Source organism: Vulpes vulpes, chromosome 1 (assembly GCF_048418805.1).
Source record: "Vulpes vulpes isolate BD-2025 chromosome 1, VulVul3, whole genome shotgun sequence".
Lineage (NCBI taxonomy): Eukaryota > Metazoa > Chordata > Mammalia > Carnivora > Canidae > Vulpes > Vulpes vulpes.
In genome coordinates this window covers 38,331,555-38,353,635 of record NC_132780.1, presented here as the reverse complement: position 1 = coordinate 38,353,635, position 22,081 = coordinate 38,331,555, and the positions used below count along the sequence as shown (strand labels likewise).

Sequence of the window (22,081 nt, the reverse complement as noted above, 5' to 3'; positions counted from 1 at the left end):
TCTTTTATGGTTTGTCTCTGTCTCTGATTTCATCTTGTTTTATTTTTCCCTCCCTTCTCCTATGATTCTGTTTTGTTTCTTAAATTCCACATATGACTGAGCTTATATGATAATTGTCTTTCTTGGACTTACTTCACTTAGCATAATATTTTCTAGTTCCATCCATGTTGTTGCAAATGACAAGATTTTATTTTTTTATGGCTGAGTAGTATTCCACTGTATATGTATACATTTTTTTTTATCCATTCACTGCCCATGGATATGTGGGCTCTTCCATAGTTTGGCTACCGTGGATATTGCTGCTATAAACATTGGGGTGCAGGTGCCCCTTCAGATCACTACATTTGTATCTTTGAGGTAAATCTCTAGTAGTGCAATTGCTGGGTCATAGGGTAGCTCTATTTTCAACTTTTTGAGGAATGTCCATACTGTTTTCCAGAGTGGCTGCACAAGCTTGCATTCCCACCAACAGTGTATGAGGGTTCCCCTTTCTCCACGTCCTTGCCAACTTCTGTTGTTTCCTGACTTGTTCATTTTAGCCATTCAGACTAGTGTGAGGTGGTATCTCATTGTGGGTTTGGTTTGTATTTCTCTGATGCCAAGTGATATGGAATATTTTTTTGTGTGGTCTGTTGGCCATTTATATGTCTTCTTTGGAGAAATGTCAGTTTATGTCTTCTGCCCATTTCTTGATGGGATTATTTGTTCTTTGGGTATTCAGTTTGATAAATTCTTTGTAGACTTTGGATAGTAGCCCTTAATCTGATATGTCATTTGTAAATATCTTCTCAGTTCTGTCAGTTGTCTTTGGTTTTGTTGACTGCTACCTTTGCTGTGCAAAAGCTTTTTATCTTGACAAAGTCCCAGTAGTTCGTTTTTGCCTTTGGAGACATGTATAGCAAGACGTTGCTGCAGCCAAGGTGGAAGAGCTTGCTGCCTGTGTTCTCTAGGATTTTGAGGGATTCCTGTCTCACATGTAGGTCTTTCATCTATTTTGAATCTATTTTTGTGTATGTTGTAAGGAGATGGTCCATTTTCATTCTTCTGTATGTGGCTATCCAATTTTCCCACACCATTTGTCGAAGAGACTTTTTTCCATTGGATATTCTTTCCTGCTTTGTTGAAGATGAGTTGACCATAGAATGGAAGGTCCATTTCTGGATTCTTAATACTGTTCCATTAATCTTTGTGTCTTTTTTTTTTTTTTGTCAGTACTACATTGTCTTGATGATTAGAGTTTGGTAATAGAGCTTGGAGTCTGGCATTGTGACACCACCAGTTTTGGTTTTCAACATTCCTTTGGATACTTGGGATCTTTTCTGGTTCCATACAAATTTTAGGATTATTTGTTCCAACTCTGTGAAATAAGTTGATGGTATTTTGATAGGGACTACATTGAATGTATAGATTGCTCTAGGTAGCATAGACATTTTAATAATATTTATTCTTCTAATCCATGAGCATGGAATGTTTTTCTATTTCTTTGTGTCTTCCCCAATTTCTTTCATGAGTGTTTTATAGCTTCCTGAGTATACGTCTTTTGCCTCTTTGGTTAGGTTTATTCCTAGGTATCTTATGGTTTTGGATACAATTAGGGTTGACTCCTTACCTTCTTTTTCTTCTGTCTCATTGTTAGTGTATAGAAATGCAGCTGTTTTCTGTGCATTGATTTTATATCCTGCTACCTTGCTGAATTCCTGTATGAGTTCTAACAATTTTGGGGTGGGGTCTTTGGGAACATATGTTTCTATGGAAACATATAGAGTATCATGTCATCTGCAAAGAGTGAGAGTTTGACTTCTTTGCTGATTTGGATGCCTTTTATTTCTTTTTGTTGTCTGAATACCGAGGCTAGGACCTCCAGTATTATGTTGAACAGCAGTGGTGATAGTGGGCCTGCACTGTACACTGTACAAGGGGTTCCTGACCCCAGGGGAAAAGCTCTCAGTTTTTCCCCATTGAGAAGGATATTTGCTGTGGGCTTTTTTATATGTATTTTATGATATTGAGGTATGTTCCCTTTCTATGCCTACACTGTGAAGAGTTTTAATCAAGAAAGGATGCTGTACTTTGTCAAATGCTTTTTCTGCATCTATTGAGAGGATCATATGGTTCTTGTCCTTTCTTTTATTAATGTAGGGTACCAGATTAATTGATTTGCAGATATCCCTTCCAGCCCAGGGATAAGTCCCACTTGGTTGTGGTGAATAATCCTGTTAATATACTGTTGGATCCTACTGGCCAGTATTTTGGTGAGAATTTTGACATCTTTGTTCATCAGGGATATTGGTCTGTAATTCTCCTTTTTGGTGGGGTCTTTGATTGGTTTTGGGATCAAGGTAATGCTGACCTCATAGAAAGAAGTTAGAGGTTTTCCTTCTATTTCTATTTTTTGAAACAGCTCCAGAAGGATAGGTATTAATTCTTCTCTAAACATTTGGTAGAATTCTCCTGGGAAGCCATCTGGCCCTGGACTTTTGTTTGTTGGGAGGTTATTTATTTATTTATTTATTTATTTATTTATTTATGAGAGACACACAGAAAGAGGCAGAGACATAGGCAAAGGAAAAGCAGGCTCCCTGCAGGGAGCCTGATGCAGGACTATCCCAGGACCTCCGGGACCATGCCCTGAGTGAGCAAAGGCAGATGGTCAACCACTGAGCCACCCAGGCACCCCTTGTTGGGAGGTTTTTGATTAATGCTTGAATTTCCTTGCTGGTTATGGGTATATTCAGATTTTCTATTTTTTCCTGTTTGAATTTTGGTAGTTTATATGTCTCTGGGAATGGATCTATGTCTTCCAGATTTCCTAATTTGTTGGCATATAGTTGCTTATAATATGTTCTTTTAATTGTATTTCTCCAGTGTTGCTTGTGATCTCTCCTCTTTCATTCAGGGTTGTTTTTTGCATCCTTTCTCTTTTCTTTTTGGTAAGTCTGGCCAGGGGTTTATCAATATTATTAATTCTTTCAAAGAATCAGCTCTTAGTTTCATTGATCTTTTCTACTGTTCTTTCATTTCAATTTCATTGATTTCTGCTCCAATCTTTATTATATCTCTTCTTCTGCTGGGTTTAGGCTTTATTTGCTGTTCTTTCTCCAGGTCCTTTAGATGTAAGTTGGGTTGTGTATTTGAGACTTTTCTTATTTCTTAAGAAAGGCTTTTTGGCTATATACTTCCCTCTTAGGACTGCAAGCAAAACCTTTGCTGCATCCCAAAGGTTTTGAACAGTTGTCCTTTCATTTTCGTTTCCATGAATTTTTAAAATTCTTCTTTAATTTCCTGGTCGATACATTCATTTTTTAGTAGGATGCACTTTAGCCTCCATGTATTTAAATTATTTCCAAATTTCCTCTTGTGTTTGAGTTGCAGTTTCAAAGCATTATGGTCTGAAAATATGCAGGAAATGATCCCAATCTTTTGGTACCAGTTGAGACTTTATTGTGACCCAATATGCAATCTATTCTGGAGAATGTTCCATGTGCAATCAAGAAGAATATGTATTCTGTTGCTTTAGGGTAGAATGTTCTGAATATATCTCTGAAGTCTATCTGGTCCAGTGTATCATTCAAAGCCCTTATTTCCTTGTTGATCTTCTGCTTAGATAATCTATCAATTGTAGTGAGTGAGGTGTTAAAGTCCCCTACTACTATTGTATAATTATTGTTGTATCTTTAATTTTGTTATTAATTGGCTTATATAACTGGCTTCTCCCATGTTAGAGGCATAAATATTTATAACTGTTAGATATTCTTGTTGGATAGACCCTTTAATTATATAGTGTCCTTCCTCCTCTCATATTACAGTCCTTGATTTTAAATCTAATTTGTCTGATATAAGGATTGCCATCCCAGCTTTCTTTTGATGTCAATCAGCACCACTCCTTTATCCATTTATCTGTCGATGGACATCTGGGCTTTTTCCATAGTTTGGCTATTGTGGATATTGCTGCTATAAATATTGGGGTGTGAGTGTCCCTTTGGATCCCTAGTGGTGCAATTGCTAGGTCATAGGGTAGCTCTATTTTCAACTTTATGAGGAATGTCCATACTGTTTTCCAGAGTGGCTGTACCAGCTTGCGTTCCCACCAACAGTGTAAGAAGGTTCCCCTTTTTCCATATCCTTGCCAACATCTGTCATTTCCTGACTTGTTCATTTTAGCCATTCAGACTAGTGTGAGGTGGTATCTCATTGTGATTTTGATTTGTATTTTTCTGATGCTTAGTGATGTGGAGCATTTTTTTCATGGGTCTGTTGGCTATTTGTATGTCTTCTTTGGAGAAATGTCTTTTCATGTAAAGGAAATATTTTATTTGAAATATACAAGCAGGAAGTGCACACACATGAGTATATATCTCAATGAATTCTTACCTAGAGAACACACCTGTGTAAGTACCACCCAGATCAAGACATAAAACAGAATTAGCACTTCAGATGACTGCATCTTTCCAGTTCCCCTCCTACCACCAAAGGTAATTAACATTTTGACTTCTGTCATTCTAGATTTGTTTCTGCATGTTGTTAAACACACACACACACACACACACACACACACACATATGTAATTTTCTTTTGTGTTGGCTTCTTTTACTTAATATCATGTTACTGAGATTTATCCATTTATCACATGTAGCTATTTAGAATTTATAATTGATCCATTTTACAATTGAAGGATGAGTGAGTTAGGATGAAAGAATTATAATTTTATATTTCAACCACTCCTTTTTCTAATTTTAGCTTTTTGAGGAACAACTGAGAAGCATAGTTATATATTTTTAAACTATACAACATGATGTTTTGATATATATATATCTATACTAGAATGATTACCAAGATCAAAATAATTAACATATTTATCATCTGACACAGTTAAAGTAGGTAACTCTTTTTTTGTAGTGAGAATGCTTCAGCAATACTCTCAGCCACTTTCAAGTATATGCTATTGTTATTAACTATGGTTACCACCATGTTGTGAATTAGATCTTCAGAACTTATTCCTCTTATAACTGAAAATGTGTGCCCTTTGACTTTTCCCTTCCCCAGTCCCTGGCAACCACCATTCTATTCTCTGTTTTTATGAAATCAACCAAGCAGTGTGTTAAATGCTTTATGTATGCAATATTATTTATCTTCATAATAATCATAGACTTAGGACTTTCATTCATTCATTCATTCATTCATTCCTCTTTCAATTAACAAATACTTATTTATACCCATTATATATCAGGTACTCACTCTTCTAGGTGTTAGGGAATCAGCCAAAAGAAAGAGACATATATCTGTGAATAATAGTTAAATAGTTAAAGTGGATAAGAATCTTTTTTTTTTAATTTTTATTTATTTATGATAGTCACAGAGAGAGAGAGAGAGGCAAGAGACACAGGCGGAGGGAGAAGCACGCTCCATGCACCGGGAGCCTGATGTGGGATTCGATCCCGGGTCTCCAGGATCGCGCCCTGGGGCAAAGGCAGGCGCCAAACCGCTGCGCCACCCAGGGATCCCAGTGGATAAGAATCTATGCCTTCCTGGAGCTTACACTTTATAAGCAAGATATTGGTATATTAGATAAATGTCGCTGAGAAAAATAAGGCAAGGAAGGGAGTGTAAGGAGCTGGTGATGAAGGAGGAATGTTTGTTATTTTATTTTATTTATTTTATTTTATATTTTGAGAGAGAGAGCATGAATGGAGTGGGGGAGCAGAGGGGGAGAGAGAATCCCAAGCAGACTCCACATCCAGCATGAGCCTGATGTGGAGTTCATCTCACAACCCTGGATCATGACCTGAGTCAAAATCACAAGTTGGTTGCTTAATCAGCTGAGCCACCCCGGCACCTCAGCATGTTCACAATTTTAGATTGTAAGTGAAGGAATATATACCACTGAGAAAATGACCTTTGAGTCCAAGCTTAAAGGAAGGGAGGGAATAAACCATGCATAGAAGAGCATTCTATGCAGAAGAAAAGGCAAGAGTAAAAGCCTGCAAGAAGAAGCTTTTTGGTGTTTTGAAAACAAGAAGGGTGGTGTGGCTAGAAGGCGAGTGCAAAGAGACAAAGTTATGCAGGCAAAGGTTGGGTCAGATCTTGCAGGCAACTAACTATAAGGACTTAATTTTTGCCTAAATGAGACAGAAGGCACTGGGGTCTTTGATCAGAGGAGGGACATGGTAGGACCTACATATTAACAAAGTCATTCTGTCTGTTTTATTGAATGGGGCAAGGGCAGGGTGCCCTGCCATTAGCTATTAGTATCCCCATTTGGCAGGTCAGGAGAATGAGACTTGGACATGACCCAGGTTATAAACTCTTAACAAACAGAGCAGCAGCATCAGTATCATCTGGGACCTAGAAATGAAGACTCTCAGGCCCTACCCCAGACCAGCTGAATTCCAATCTGCACTTTAGGAGGAATCTCAAGTGATTTCCATGTGCCTTAAACTTTGAAAAGCCTTGGTCTAAACCTCTGCAATATACTGTTGAAGCTCATTGACCAGGGAAGAATACTATTGAAGGGATGTTCTAAGAAAATGTTATTTGGTAGCATATAAATAGAGAAGAGAAAGAGAGATCAACCAGGAGGAAATTGTAATAACCCAGAAGTGTGGGGCTGAATAGCTGAAAAGAATAACAATGGGAGTGAAAAATAATTTTTAACAAGGAATGGAAGGAAGTGTTTTTAATGAAGGAAAAAGCCCATAAAACTTAGGCAATGATTAGCTATACTTGTGAGTGGAAAGGGACCATGAGACAAAGAGATAAAACATGATACTGAATTTTCAAACCTTGGTAAGAGAGTTACTGGATCATTCCTGGAAAAAGAGAAGTAAGAACAGGGATCGTGAGGATGAAGTCAAGGCAAGTTTCAAATTGCTGAACCAAACTTGGTGTTGGTTGCAAACGTTCAGCAGGTAGTCAGGAATCTCTGAATAGAGAAGACTTGGAGCTGAACTACTAGTTTTGGAGTCATTTGCCTAGAGGTGCCTATTGAAGCAAAGTGAGTGATTGAGATATTGAGGGAAAAGACAGAAGTAGACTGACCACATACCTAGGACCAACACCCATTTTGGGAAGGGTAGGAAGCAGAAGAAGGGCAGTCAGTCACAGAGGGAGCTAGAGAGTGTAGTATCTTAAAATCAAAGACGGTAAGAGAGTTTCTCTTTGGCTACATGCCATGGAGGTTAGGAGAACTCAAAGAAGATGTATCTTAGCAACAGACAAATCAAGCTGTTGGTGTATTTCAAAGAATGATTTCACAGGAATGAAAGCCAGAGTCTTATACAGAGGTTGGGAGATCAGGAAACATAATCTTCACCCTTAGAGATGTCCCAATCACCAGAAAGGTAGACAAGATAACCCTATTAGGTAATTATCTAAGAACATGCACTTATTGACAAATGAACAGTTGTATATGTATGATTCATATTTTTTTGTAACCCATCAATGTATTATATAGATATATACATGGTTCTAGGATTTGCAAAACTCTAAATGAAAGTCAAACTTCAGACAAGATATATTTCTTTTTGGCTTTTTTGAAAAACCTGATTAGAATTTTTTGGGTCACATTTTATCTAACCAGTGCACACTTTTGCTATGGCTCTTATTTTATTGTTCTAATTGCTGATTACTTAGTGTAAAAGATATGTTTTTTGTTTGCTGTTTGTTTGCTTGTTTGTTTTAGGTCATCTTTGCTGCTTAACAAGTGTTACTACAACTGTGACTCCATTGTTATGGAGCACTAAGGGGGTCCATTAAACAATCAGCCTCGTGTAAATGACCATCACATGACCAAAAACTACAGCCTCATGGGGCCAAATGTCACTCAGTGATGCCAAGTCAAAAGAATGCTTCAAGAGCTGCTTCTGCAGTAAAAATCACTCGTGTATCACTCATGGGCTACACTCTCTCAGAATCATAATAGAATTTATTTACTCTAAATAAATATTTGATAGTGTTCTATTTAATGACTTCCTAAAGATCAAATATGCCAAAATATATCCTTCTTTAAAAAAGAAAATGTGACTGAGAATATGAAAAAAAGGGTGAATATTAGTGTTTGTAATTCCATTTTTTTTTTTTCAAAGAAGTCAGGAATCAGGAACACTTTCATTGTTGTCTCTCCAGCTCCCTGCACTGGTGATGGCTCTATACTGGCTCACCTCACACTTACACTTGAGGGGCTGTGTGTGTGCAGATGAATTGAATGCAAACTCTGGAGGATAAGAAGCCAGGGAGGCAGCAAGTGTAGTATTTCTTCAGAAATGAAGGAATAAGGGTTTACGCTAAATGAGAATAAACAGAAGCTAAAGATAAAATGTTGTAATGAAAATTAGAGAGTTCTGGTACATATCTTTCCAAGTTGTACTACTTTCAACTTAAGATTTGGTCTATTAAATGGGAATAAATATGGTGCCTATCCAAAGCATTGTTGTGAAGAATAAATGAGAAAATAAATGTAAAGCAAACATACGATATTTTATAGGTGATTGAGAAATGACAGTGGTTGTGCTCCTCACACATACTCTCTCTCCTCCAAAGCATTTATTGGGGAAGAATTGTATTTACTTTCTCTCCTGTGGAAGGAATTTGGGGCAGGGTAGAAGTTGGCAAACCTATGGAATCTTTCTAGAAAGGAAGCAAGACGATGGGAGAAGCAATAGTTCCTACCTCCTCCAGATGCCTGGTTCCCACAGAAATCTGTGGGTTGTCCAGCTGTGACAGTGGTCTATGGGGCAGTGTGTTCTCTGCATCAGAGACATTCCCTGCTTGGTTCAGTTGCTAGCTCTAGGCTTTAATTTCCTGTCCTTCATTTCCTGTATTCTGTCTTCCCTGTTTCTTTTGAACCTAAGATGGGATTCCTTCTCTCTGCCCAAATGCCAGATATGCAGAGTTCATTTCTTTGGGACTTCTCTGCACCTCAGCACCAATTCTCAGATGAGGGTAAGGATGAAATCAATCGCAGGTAGGACTCAGCTAGCATCCCAGGATGATGCTTAAGGCTTAGGGTTATGGCAGGTATTAACAAATTAAAGCATGAAAAGAGAGAAATTTGATTTGACCACATAAAGTTACTGTTGGTTTCAGGCACTTGCATTTCTTTATCATTTGTGTCTAATTACCTTGTAACACCACATATATATGGCTATCATTAACCGACTCTGACTCAGTTAAACCTGTACCATGATCGTCTGTTCATTTATGTTTATTGCACTATAATGATAGTAACCTTATATTATTTGTAATAAAAAAGGTGGTGATATTGTATGTTGTTCAAAATAGTCCATATTGTGTTTTGCCATACCATGGAGATACTATAATCCTTTCCTGATACTCTCACTCTAAAATCTACTTCACAAGCCCACCCCCTGGAGACTACATTTCTTTTTTCCTTTCCTTTATTTTGGAGACTACATATTTTTTTTAAAGATTTTTATTCATTTATTCATGAGAGATACAGAGAGAGAAGCAGAGGCACAGACAGAGGGAGAAGCAGGCTCCATGCAGGGAGCCCGATGTGGGACTTGATCCTGGGACTCCAGGATCATGCCCAGAGCCGAAGGCGGGCGCTAAACTGCTGAGCCACCCAGGGATCCCTGAGACTACATCTTTTTAATACTTCTCTGGGGTGATAGTTCTTACCCTTTTCTCCGTGTGTCATTGACCCATTTAATTAAGCATCTGATGAACCCTAACAGCCTTTTTCCCAGAAAAATGCATATAATCCTAAATTTTACATACAATTCAGGGTTCAGAGAACCCTTGGTTGCATTAAAATCTAGGTTAAGAACCTCAGTTCTGGAAGATTTGGAATTTTTTTCTTTTTTTCATATGGACAACAGAGTAATAATTACAAATGAGTATTTGGTGCTTACTATGTGCCAGGCACTGTTGGAAGGTGACTTAAAGCTTGCACATGCATGCATGTGTGCATGCACACATGTGGCATTTTTTTCTCCAACTTCTCAACTGTTTGTTTTGACCCAACAAAAGGAAATGGGGGAGTAGCAATAAAGACTTTAAAGTGCTCATCATTTTAGGCATCCTAAGAGTATGTGAGATTCACTTAGAGCACTTGCTAAATTTCAGAGACAAAGCAGTGTATGGGTGTAGAGAGAGAAACTCATTGAATTTATTTGGAATTGTTTTACAGCTTTGAAACCACTCCCATTTGTGGTGGTGGTGTGGAGGGTGGGGTGGCGTGGTGATGCAGCTGAGTTCCTAAAATGAGCTTGGCAATTCGTGGAAAATACCTCAGGAAGGGTGATAAGAACTCTGAGTCATCAATTTACTTCTAAGTCAGTAATCTAAGGGCTATGAGGAAAATGAAGTTTATAGCATGATAAACACAACCGACAGCTAGCTCTGAAGTTCCATACTCAGCACTATATTTAAGAACCAGTTTTGGCTTTCCTCAGCCACTCAACAGGAAATGCATAATCTACTTTGCCCTCTTGGCGGAGTGGAATACCACCTAAAAGAAACCATGTGTTTGCAGATATCATATCAGGCTTCTGTTCACAAGATACTGCACAATTTATGTAAATAAATCTCTGCCATTTCTTTCTCAAATCTTAGGTGGAATTCCCTGCCCCCCCAACTCCTGCTTCTTCTAGAAGCATTTATGAAGAAGCATTTATGTAACAATCATCTAAGAACAGGAATAATCCTTGATGGCTTTCTGGTGCCTCCAAGTTCTGTACATGGATTAATTAGTTTTTCCTATCTTTCCATACCCATGGTTTCCAGAAAATGAGAAAGGCCAGTTCAAAAGGGCACTGAAGTTCTTAGACTCAAGTATGGTGGGGAAGAAAACAGGGCTGAGGGAACCTTAGGGTCCCTGCAAATGTTTCCTATCAAAGTTGGAAATTTTAAGAAACAGGATCTAAATGATAACCCATCTTTCAAGGTAGGGCACCAAAACGAAAGGTAAAAACAAACTCTTTTATACTTCGGTGAAAATAACCACTAACAAAGTTGGCAGAGGTTCTAAATGAATTTTTATTTTATCTAACTTAACGCCAAAGTCGAGCTTCGCTTGCTGAACAGCCACTCAAGGAGGACAGTGTATTCACAGTGCAAATGCCCAGGATCAATGCGGTTCTCTCAGCAGATTTGCTGCAGCTGGGGAGCTCAAGCAGCTGATGACGACAGGAGCAGGAGTGTTAATCATTTCCCCGACCAGGCGATCTTAGTCACAAGTTCCAGCTAAAAGTGAAATCACCCCCCCCTTGGTTTAAAAACGGCTAAAAACTTTTTACTCCGTTCACATTGCAATTTCTCCCTTTCAGGTTAAGCACATGGAAATTTGTTCAGCAATTCTTTTTACGGCACTATTTCCATTAGCTGCTCCCACAAGCTGGAGTTTATCTGATTGTGCGGTAGATGGAAACTTCAGTATAAAATTCAATGGCCAAAGGCTGAGTGAAGTTTACCCTGGCTGTGGTTATGAAGAGGGTAAGTGAATGAAACTCTTTGTTGCTCTTGTGTTTATTTTCTCCTATACTAGATTTTATACACCATAAAATGTAAAAGGCATACTCTTGCGATTATACTTAACCATGTAGATTTGCTTGATGATCATTTTTAAGTGATCGCAGGCCAAAACCAAGATATTAAAACACCCAATTAAGCATGCATGCCAAACAAAATTGCTTCAGTTTCCTCTTGAAAAAAAATATTTTTATTAATTAAACAGCCTGTTTAGTTAATTGAACTGTTAGTAAAATGTCTTTCTGCATTGATGGAAAGTTGAACTCTTCAGTAAATAGATTTCTTCAAGGCCTAGAATAGTTCTGGGCACTTAGAAGATTTTGTGGAAGTAGCTAATGATTATTTCTCTTTCTTTTTTTTTTTCTGTACTACATAAATTGGTTTTAGAAGGTATTTTCCATGAACTTGGGCAGCCCGGGTGGCTCAGTGGTTTAGTGCTGCCTCCGGCCCAGGGCCTGATCCTGGAGACCCGGGATCGAGTCCCACATCGTGCTCCCTGCCTGGAGCCTGCTTCTTCCTCTGCCTGTGTCTCTGCCTCTGTGTGTGTGGGTGTGTCATGAATAAATAAATAAAATCTTTTTAAAAAAATCTTATGTACTTGATATACCAGTGATGAATGAAAAAGGAAGTAGATAAGGTTTTTACGAAAATAATTTCACATTTTCCCACTATATTCAAACTATGATTCCATTTTTGAGAACATTAACAAGCACTTTTCTTCTGAATATTCAGAAAATTACTGAGATGACACACATGTTTTACAACATGGCTCATCATTGTGAAAATCTGGAAATAACCAAATAAATGTTCATGAACAGGAAACAGGATGGTGGCTAAATACACTGGAATACTACATAACCCATAAAAAGGATGAAGAGAATCTGTATTTATTATTTTTTAAAGATTTTATTTATTTATTCATGAGAGACACAGAGAAAGAGAGAGGCAGAGACATAGGCAGAGGGAGAAGCAGGCTCTATGTAGAAAGCCTGATACGGGACTCGATCCTGAGACTCAGGTCATGCCCCTAGCCAAAGGTAGATGCTCAACCACTCAGCCAACCAGGAGTCTGGAGAATCTGTATTTATTAACAGGAAATCAGTCCATCTTATATTGCCAAGTTAAAAAAGAAAAAGCAGTTTCTAAAAATAGTAAGTATAGCATATTTTCTTTCTTTCTTTGTTTCTTTCTTTTTTTCTTTTTCTTTTTCTTTTTTTTTTTTGGTAAAAATAAATACCAATATCTACATTTACAAGTCTGTAGGAATATTCACCAAACCATTTGCAGTAGCTACATTTGGGGAGCTGAATGTGAAAGTTTTCAATCTACTCTGTAGTCATTGGAATGCAAGTGGTAGGGAATTTATTTACTGCTAAAACCGCAGTGTATAGAACTGTGTTTGGTACTTAATAGGCATGCAATAAATAGTGTTGATGAAAGAATAAATGAATGAATGAAGAAATTTCTGTAATATTTGAATTATTTAGAGTTGGCATGGGTAATTTGTAAGCAAATAAAATCCACAAAATACCTTAATTTTCAAGTATAAAAATGATTTAGAACAACGTCCAAAGTCTCCAATATGTCTTTTCCGCTTTTTGCAATGCTTTCCTTCCTTTTCCTAGCTAATTTTGTTTCAAAGGAAAATGAAAATGTTGTGGTGCCTGTGCTCCCTTAAGACTGTCAGCCTAGGCTTCTTACTTTGGGTTTGATGTCCGCCCTCCCTCAGAAATCTGTGCATCTCACATCCCAGATTGCTGCTTATCTTCTTACGCCCATGGCCCCTTTCCAATGTGATTACAAACCCTGGCAATTCAGACCCTGTCTCTCAATCCCTTCTGTCCTCAATAGTTAGCACAGAGCCTCACCAACAGTAGGAGGACAGTTTTGTTGCTGGGTATTCTTTCTACAAACATCTGGGCAGTTACTAATAATGGAGAATTACTGTAACAATAGGCACCCAGTGCATATTTGCTGAAGGAATCACTGGGGCTTGATTCTGGCTCATAATCTCTGCATATACAGGTGATTAGATTTGGTTCTGAGGGAGGTATGAGGAGGCTGTATCAGTTTGGGATCGTTTTCATTGCCAATAATAGAACACCTAACTCAACTGGAAGAAGCAGAAGAGAAAGGGATTTTATTGGCTCCCAGTGTAGTTTAATTGGGACTGTACCTGGCTTGAGAAATAGCTAGACACTGTGCTTCAAAATGACATCTCTGTCTGTCTTTCTCTTATTCTGTTCTCAGAGTTTCTCTTTGAGATTATGAAATAGCTGCTCAAATCTCTTCAAACTATATTCTTTTGATTTCAGTCCAGTAGAAAAGATGACTTTTGCTTCAGCAGCCCTAACTAGAAAACTAAATCAGGACACTGGGAGTAAAGCAACACTAACTGTAGCTAGGAAACTTCATGTGTACTGTTTTCATGAGCTTTGTGGACTGGGGGTAAAGCTTCAAGCAGGCTAGGTAGACTGAGGATAAGGGGGAGGTGGAGCTCCAGGGAAAAATCAAGGCTGTTGCCATAGGAAAGGGGAATGGATGTCTGATAGTTGAATGCAAATGCAAAGGAAGATGATTATGTATCATTCTTTTCTTTTCCACTCTCCCTAAATAAATGCATACAAATATGAGTAAATAACAGATACTAGCTCTATAAAGATGTCCATGTAGGTACTGTTACAAAGGTGGCAGGTGGAAAGATGGGGGGGGTGCTGTCTGAATCAATCAAAGCCAGAATCCTAGTATGGAGCAATGACTCTCAAATTTGTTCCATATTGAAATTACTGGGGCTAATTCTGATGCCCATGCCACTCTTGATAACCATTATATCAGAGTATCTAGTGTCAGGACCAAGTAAATTGTATTGTAGCCAAGTTTGGGAATCAGTGATCAAGAGAGGTATCAGGGAGGATTTAGAGTAGTTTTAGAGGTACCTGAAAGTGTGCTTTGAATATAGTAGATCCTCAATAAATAATCTGATAATAGGATTTACAGGAGGAAAAGAACATGACTGAACACAGCAGGGGGATATTTGTGAACTGGCTATTGTATGTAGGCATCACATTCATTTCTTGACGTATATTTCTCCCTTGATCTTCAGAGTCAGGATTAAAAAATACACATCTCTATTTACAATGAGGCACTAGAGGTTCAAAAGATAAAACTTGCCACAAGGCCAGCCAATGAGTAAAATAGGTCTGTTGGTCTCCAAATTGCATATCCTTTCACAACACTGTAATTGAAAGTGTCAGACATGGGTTTATTTTTTTTTAAGATTTTATTTATTTATTCATGAGAGACGCAGAAAGAGAGAGACACTAGAGGTTCAAAAGATAAAACTTGCCAAAAGGCCAACCAATGAATAAAGTAGGTCTGTTGGTCTCCAAATTGCATATCCTTTCACAACACTATAATTGAAAGTGTCAGACATGGGTTTATTATTTTTTTTAAGATTTTATTTATTTAGGGGATCCCTTGGTGGCTCAGTGGTTTAGTGCCTGCCTTTGGCCCACGGCATGATCCTGGAGTCCTGGGATCGAGTCCCGCATGGGGCTCCCAGCATGGAGCCTGCTTCTCCCTCGGCCTGTGTCTCTGCCTCTCTCTCTCTCTTTCTCTCTGTCTCTCATGAATAAATAAATAAAATCCTTTTTAAAAAATATTTTATTTATTTATTCATGAGAGACACAGAAAGAGAGAGAGGCAAAGGTACAGGCAGAGGGAGAAGCAGGCTCCATGCAGGAAGCCCGATGGGGGACTCGATCCAGGGACCCCAGGATCACTCTCTGAGCCGAAGGCAGGAGCTAAACCACTGAGCCACCCAGGGATCCCCATGAAAGTATCAGACATGGGTTTATTTATTTTTTTATTTTTTATTTTTTTCAGACATGGGTTTAAAGGCAAACTCAGATTTTAGATGTAGCAACTAAACTTACCTGACTAAAGAGGGTATATGGAACAGGCATGAAAGCAGTTCTTAAAAATTGACAAAGATGACATTATCTGCAGTATGGTTTGGCAAACTAGAGCCCGTGGGCCAAATTCAGTCCACAGCTACCTTTTAAACAAATTCTTATTGGGATACAGCCATGTTCACTGTTTACGTATTGTCTGCAGCTGCTTTTGTATTATAGCAGAGCTGAGCAATCATGACAGATACCATATGGCTTACGGAGCTTAATGTATTTACCACCTAACACTTCACAGAAAAAGTCTGATGACCTGTGACCTAGAGTTTACATTTTTGTGTGATCAGCAATTCTGTGAAGGGATGAGATTGCTGTTACCCATTCAGTACTGATAATATTTTTTACTGCTGTTTGAGTTGGATTCTGCAAGCATATACCTACTCATTCATTCAATCAGTTAACATTTATTGAGCATTTATGAAGTACCAGACACTCTGAACTCAGAGTTCAGATGCCTATTAGGCAGATGAAAGAAAATGGTTGAAATATGGTACAATGAATTTTACAGTGAAAAAAAGGATACTGAGGTATGATAACATTTCTCTCTACCTCTAAGCTACATGAGGAGAGGCTTTGGTTCTGTTTTAGCTTATCATTGTGTGCTCAGTTTCTAGCAGAGTGCCCAGAAGGCAGTAGGGGATCAAAAAGCATTTGATGAATGAACTAATGAATCAGTTAATATGACCGAGGTAACCATCAGATGCTAGGAGAATGCACAGAATCCAAACTCCAATAGGATGTCAGGTTATGAAACAAAGGAAGTGGCAGAAGTCAAGGGGGTGGGGCAGCACAGAAAGCAGGGTTGTAGGAGTTCAGTGGACCCATTTTGGAGGCCAACCACAAAGCCTACCACCAGGGGACTGGACGGAAAGAGAACTATGAGCCTAAGCAATATTTGGTTGGAGATCTCATGTGATAAATAAAATAGAAAACCCTGTCCAGTTCCTGACTCAAACACCTCCAGAAGCTTCTACAGGATAAGATTAAGTCCTTTGGGGCACCTGTATGGCTCAGTGGTTGAGCATCTGCATTTGGCTCAGGGTGTGATGACAGGGTCCTGGGATCAAGTCACACATCAGGCTCCCTGCAGGGAGCCTGCTTCTCTTTCTGCCTATGTCTCTGCCTCTCTCTCTCTCTCTCTCTGATTCTCATGAATAAATAAATAAAATCTTAAAAAAAGAAAAAGATCAAGTCCTTTATAATTTGTTCTCTGCTAATTCAGTTTCATTGCCCTTACTTTCCTATGCCAGTTCCCAGTGTCCAGTTTGATACTTTCTGATTGTGCTTCATTCAGTCTTAACTCTGTGCTTTGTAAAAAGATATGCTCTCCCCTTAGGATGTCCCTTCCTCCTTCTCTAATCCATACTGCTCATCCTATAAGGCCCAACACAACTATGACCCCAAAGGCAGATTTTTCCCATCCACCCATAATCATACAAATTATGGTGAACATCCTTGTGTTGTTCCCTCCTAGACCTAGTATGAGCTTCCGTGATGTCTCATCTCTGGATTATATCACACATTCACATCCACCACTCACACTCACACACTAGGTCAGTACTGCCTTGGGCTGGTTTGAATCATTTCATGGGCTAATGCTTTGCAGGAAGTTTCATTAGAATGTGGGTTCCCAGAAAGAGGGAGCATGAGAGGTTTTCTCATATTCTCTAAGTACCCAGAACAATATGTACACAATATATGAGTAGACTCTTAAATACTTATTGAATAAATACATGAATGAATCAGATGAATAAAAAGTTATGAGGTTGGAAATGCTGCCAAAAAGGGAAGTCAGTGAATGGAAAATAATTAGAGATGGTTTTAGGATGGGAAAATAATTAGTACTTTGTAATTAGAGGTATTCTAAAAAGCACGGGTTTTGAGGGAAAATATTTAAGTTTATTAAAAAAAATTTTAGTAGAAATTCAGACATGGGGAAATGAATTAATTGACTTCTCAGTTTAGGGTACTTAATCATCATTGATCTGTGTAAGGTACTGCTCTTGTTTTTATGCATTCATTTATTTACTTATGTACATATTCCTTACTGTCCTCATTACTTATTGCCATTCCCCATCACTACCACAGGAGTGGCTCTAATGTGGTTAGTGTGTATCCTCTTTTTGTGTCTGTTTTTGAAAACAGTGTGTTTTGTTTTTTACCATGTATTTAAAACATTTATATATGAGGTGATGTGTTCTGAACATCAATCTGGTTCTTACCTTTTTTTATGAAGCGTTAAGGTGTTTAACATCTACACATATTGTATAGTATAGATCTATTGTTTCTAATTGCTACATAATACTTCATGAAGTGAATTTACGACATTTCAGATTTACACCTCCAGTGATGAAAACCAATACCACCTCCAAACCTTTGTCGCTACAAATTATGATGAACATCCTTGTGTTGTTCCCTCCTAGACCTAGTATGAGAATTTATTTGGGAAAAATCTCCAGGAATGGCATTACTGGATCACAAGGTATATATCTATTTAATTTGACTAAGGAGTACCAAATTCCCCTGCAGAATGGTGGCGCTAGTCTACGCACACATTCCCTCTCTGTCCCATAAAGCAATGTGTGGAGTTTCTATAAACTACAACCCTACTAGTACTTAGTGTTACCTAGCTTGCTAATTTTTGCTAGTCCAACAGTTAAAAATTGATATTTCATTGTTGTTTTAATTAGTGTTACTTTATGAAAGAGTTTCAAAATCTTGCTTTATTCCGTTTCTTTGAGGTTTTTTTTTTTCCCAATAAATTGCCTATTTGTAAATATTTTTTTACTTTTTTCTAAGGGAATTCTTGTCTTTGTTGTTATGAATTTACAATTAAGTGCTTATTAAGTCATTTTTTTCTTTCTTTTTTTTTTTAAGTCATTTTTTTCAACCAAGAAAATTCACTTAAATTGTAGCACTGAGTCACTTTGCTGAATACCTCTTAACTACTTTATTATTATTAAACATTATTTCTGATTTTGAGATACTAGTAGTGGCTGCATAGTTTTTAGATCTTCCCAAATCCCCACATATAACAATGATTTTATAAAAAATTAAAACCCATGAACAACATTTGCAACAAAACTAAGTAGACTTTAGTCTCTATTCTGGCATGTGAGGAGATTAAAAGTTAAAAAATTAAAACCCATGAACAACATTTGCAACAAAACTAAGTAGACTTTAGTCTCTATTCTGGCATGTGAGGAGATTAAAAGTTGCCATTCCTTTTTTTTTTTTTTTTTAAGATTTTATGTATTTATTCATGAGAGATACAGAGAGAGAGAGAGGCAGAGACATAGGCAGAGGGAGAAGCAGGCTCCCTGCAGGGAGCCCAAGGTGGGACTTGATCCCGGGACTCCAGGACCATGCCCTGGGCAGAAGGCAGGCGCTAAACCACTGAGCCACCCAGGGATCCCCGAAGTTGCCATTCCTGATGCCACATAACAAACTGAAAGTTAAAAACTCTTCTTTGAAGAAATATCACTAGGAACTTCTGAAACTGAAGTGCAAAGAGAAAAAAGAATGAAAAAGAAACAGATATCCAGTTCCATGAGACAAGTACAAAATGTTTAACGTAAGCATAAGGGGAAAGAAGGAAGGGTACACAGAAATATCTGAAGCAATAATGACTGGGAATTTCCCCAAATTCATAACAAACACCAAATCACAGAACCAGGAACTCTGAGAACACCAAGCAAGATAAATAACAAGTGAATTGACAAGTAGGAAACTCCAACTACAATAACCACAATTGCCAATAACCACAGACCGTGTATACGATCATCATCTATGTAGGAGATGGGAAAGGGAGATAATGGGTGGCAGGTGGAGTAGGAACAGGAGAAACTCAAACGAGCCAACAGATATTCCCTGAAAATTATGGTGTTCCCCTGTTTGGATCCTTCTGGAAAGAGGCTGTAGAGGGTTCATTTTAAGAGTTCAAAAGTCCCTTTGCAATAGCTAATTCTAGTTTTGTTGTTATTAAAGACTATTAGAGTTATCTGAAGAGACAATTTGAAGAGGCCCTTACTGACCAGAGATAGGACTAATTGCATTTCAATAATGATAAGAAAAATGATAGGAACTGCACTGGATTGCAAATTAGTTATCTGGTGCTGTGTAACAATTGTTCTGAAGCTTTGCAAAGCCAGACACATTATATCACACAGTTTCTTGGAGTCAGGAGTCCAAGAGCAGCTTAACTTTACCTCTGTCTCAGAGTCCCTAGTGAGATTGCAGTTAGGCTGCATTTGTACAACCTATATGGACATTTGCATCTGGGTGTGGAAGATCCACATAAAAAAATCACTCATGTTGCTCTTGGCAGGATGCTTCTGTTCTTCACCATGTGAGCCTCTCCATAGGGTTGCTTACAATATGACTTCCCTCTGAGTGCACAGAGACAGTGAGAGCAGTCCAGTGAGTGAGCACCAAGGATGGAAGCCACAGACTTTATAACCTAATCTGAGAAGTGACACACCTTCACTTCTGCTGTAGTTTATTGGTTACACAGACCAAATCACCTCCTTATGGTAGGGGACTATGCAAGATGTACAGGCCAGAAGGTAAGAATCACTAGGTGCCATCTTGCATTCCGGCTCCTGTAGTGTGAAACCCATCAGATATGCTTATATCCATGAGTTCACAATAATATTAAAAAACCAAAAGCCAAAAAACTAGTTGGGCTCCTGAGAATGACAGCCAGCTATACATTATCTTAAAAACTAGGGAAATGAAAGAATCAAGCTTTCCTATATGAACTATAACCAGAGTAGATGAGTGAAGGACTCTTCCTATAAAATTATTTCAGTTAATGAAATGAAATGATAGGGTTGGAATATTACCCATATTATAATCCCCCAGTAAATTAATGAATTTAGGCATCGAACATGAAATGCTGCTGACAATGAAGAAGAACAAAAATTAGACGGTATGTGCCATATGATGAAAGAACGCACCACCACCTTGACCTTGCCAGACTCAGTGCACGCTGAGTCTCATCAGGCCTTTGAATTCAATCGTCAGTTTGCACAGAAGTGAGAGGAGAAACAGTATAGTTATACTGAGAATGTGCAACCATCACAATCCAGACTGGAGGTCTCTTTAAGCCAAATGGCCTGGGTTATTCGACAGAAAAAGTGTAAGTATAGAAAGGAATGGAGAGGAAATACAAACAGCATAAATTAAAAAACCAGTTAAAGAAATGGGCAAGACTGTAGCAGCTCGGAATGCATTCTTGGTTGAGGGAATTATAAAGAAATACAAGGAAGTTATCAAAGCCAGGATAATGGAAGAAGGAAGAGGGTGATTATTATGTAATAATAAGGGACTGTAATTAAGTTGGGGCACAGGGAGAGGTTTCTGGGCAGCTGGCAAATTTTTCTGTCTTGACCCAGTCAGTAGGTAGGTAGCTACAAGAGTGTTTACCTTATAGTCATTCACTAAGGTATTAATTTGTTTTAAGTGATGTCCTTTATCTGTGTTTTATGATAAAAACATTTTAAAATTTATTTTATTATTTATTTACTTATTTAAATATATTTTTAAAGATTTTATTTATTTATTCATGAGAGACATACAGAGAGAGAGAAAGAGAGAGAGGCAGAGGGAGAAGCAGTCACCATGCAGCGAGCCCGTTGCGGAACTGGATCATGCCCCGGGCCAAAGGCAGGCACTAAACCGCTGAGGCACCCAGGGATCCCTATTTATTTTTTTAATTGAAATTCAATTAGCCAACATCATTAATTTCAATATTTTTAATTGATATTCAGTTTAAAAAACCATTTTTGAAGATAATCTGTGAATGTAGTAAATATTCACAGTGGAAAAATTCAGAAAGTGAAAGGTCAGTTTCCTTCCCAACCTATCAGTCCTTGAATTTTCTTCCCCAAAGGTAGCCATTGTCACCTGCTTCTTGTGTATCTGTCCAGAGAGATCTTACGCATATAAAATCTCACACAAATACATATGGGTGCTTCTTATATATGTATATATGAATGTGTGTATATATGGATGTCTGTACATATATATATAAATATATAATGTATAATTCCCTCTTTCATTTTAAAAGCATAAACCATAAAATTAGAATGCCGTGCACATGTTCTGATCTTTATTTCACTGAATATTTTGTAGACTGTTCTCTATCCCATAGGGCCAAATTAGATAAAAATTATAAGGTCAGTCCCTCTTTCTAGGCTACAACCAATATATTTTTACCTGTAAATAGCAGTTTACATAATCAGGTGCCTTTTCTAAGAATATACTTTATTATATCAGTAGACGTGCTCCGACTTTCTCAATGTGGAGATACTGCTCATATTGACTTTGAAGGTACACATTTTTCATAAAATTTAAAGTTCATTTGTCCTTTTTTTGTATCAGCTTAAACAAACCTGCTCACCCTTTGATTCAGAGAAGATAACCCTAAGGGAAGGGTGGATTCTAGAATTAGCAAAGTGCTCCTTCAGCATTTCCCTTAAGGAACTCAGAAGCATTTTATGGCAAGTGTCAAAACAACACACGTGTGACTAACCTTTGTGCTTCTCAGTTGATAACTGCTTGTTTGTGGTGATAGGTAGGATTAGAGGAGACAGACATGCCTTTAAACTCCAATCTTGGGCTAG

The 22,081-nt window shown here is 38.0% G+C and overlaps 1 protein-coding gene across 1 annotated transcript in view; it reads left to right on the top strand.

The window, feature by feature from the left end:
* Window positions 1–11,258: 11,258 nt before the first annotated feature.
* TRPM6 (transient receptor potential cation channel subfamily M member 6) overlaps window positions 11,259–22,081 on the top strand; it is a 151,133-nt gene continuing 140,310 nt past the window's right edge. Inside the window, exon 1 of the mRNA XM_072762631.1 lies at window positions 11,259–11,451. The gene's annotated coding sequence lies outside the window, so the exon portion shown is untranslated. The remainder of the gene's footprint in view (window positions 11,452–22,081) is intronic.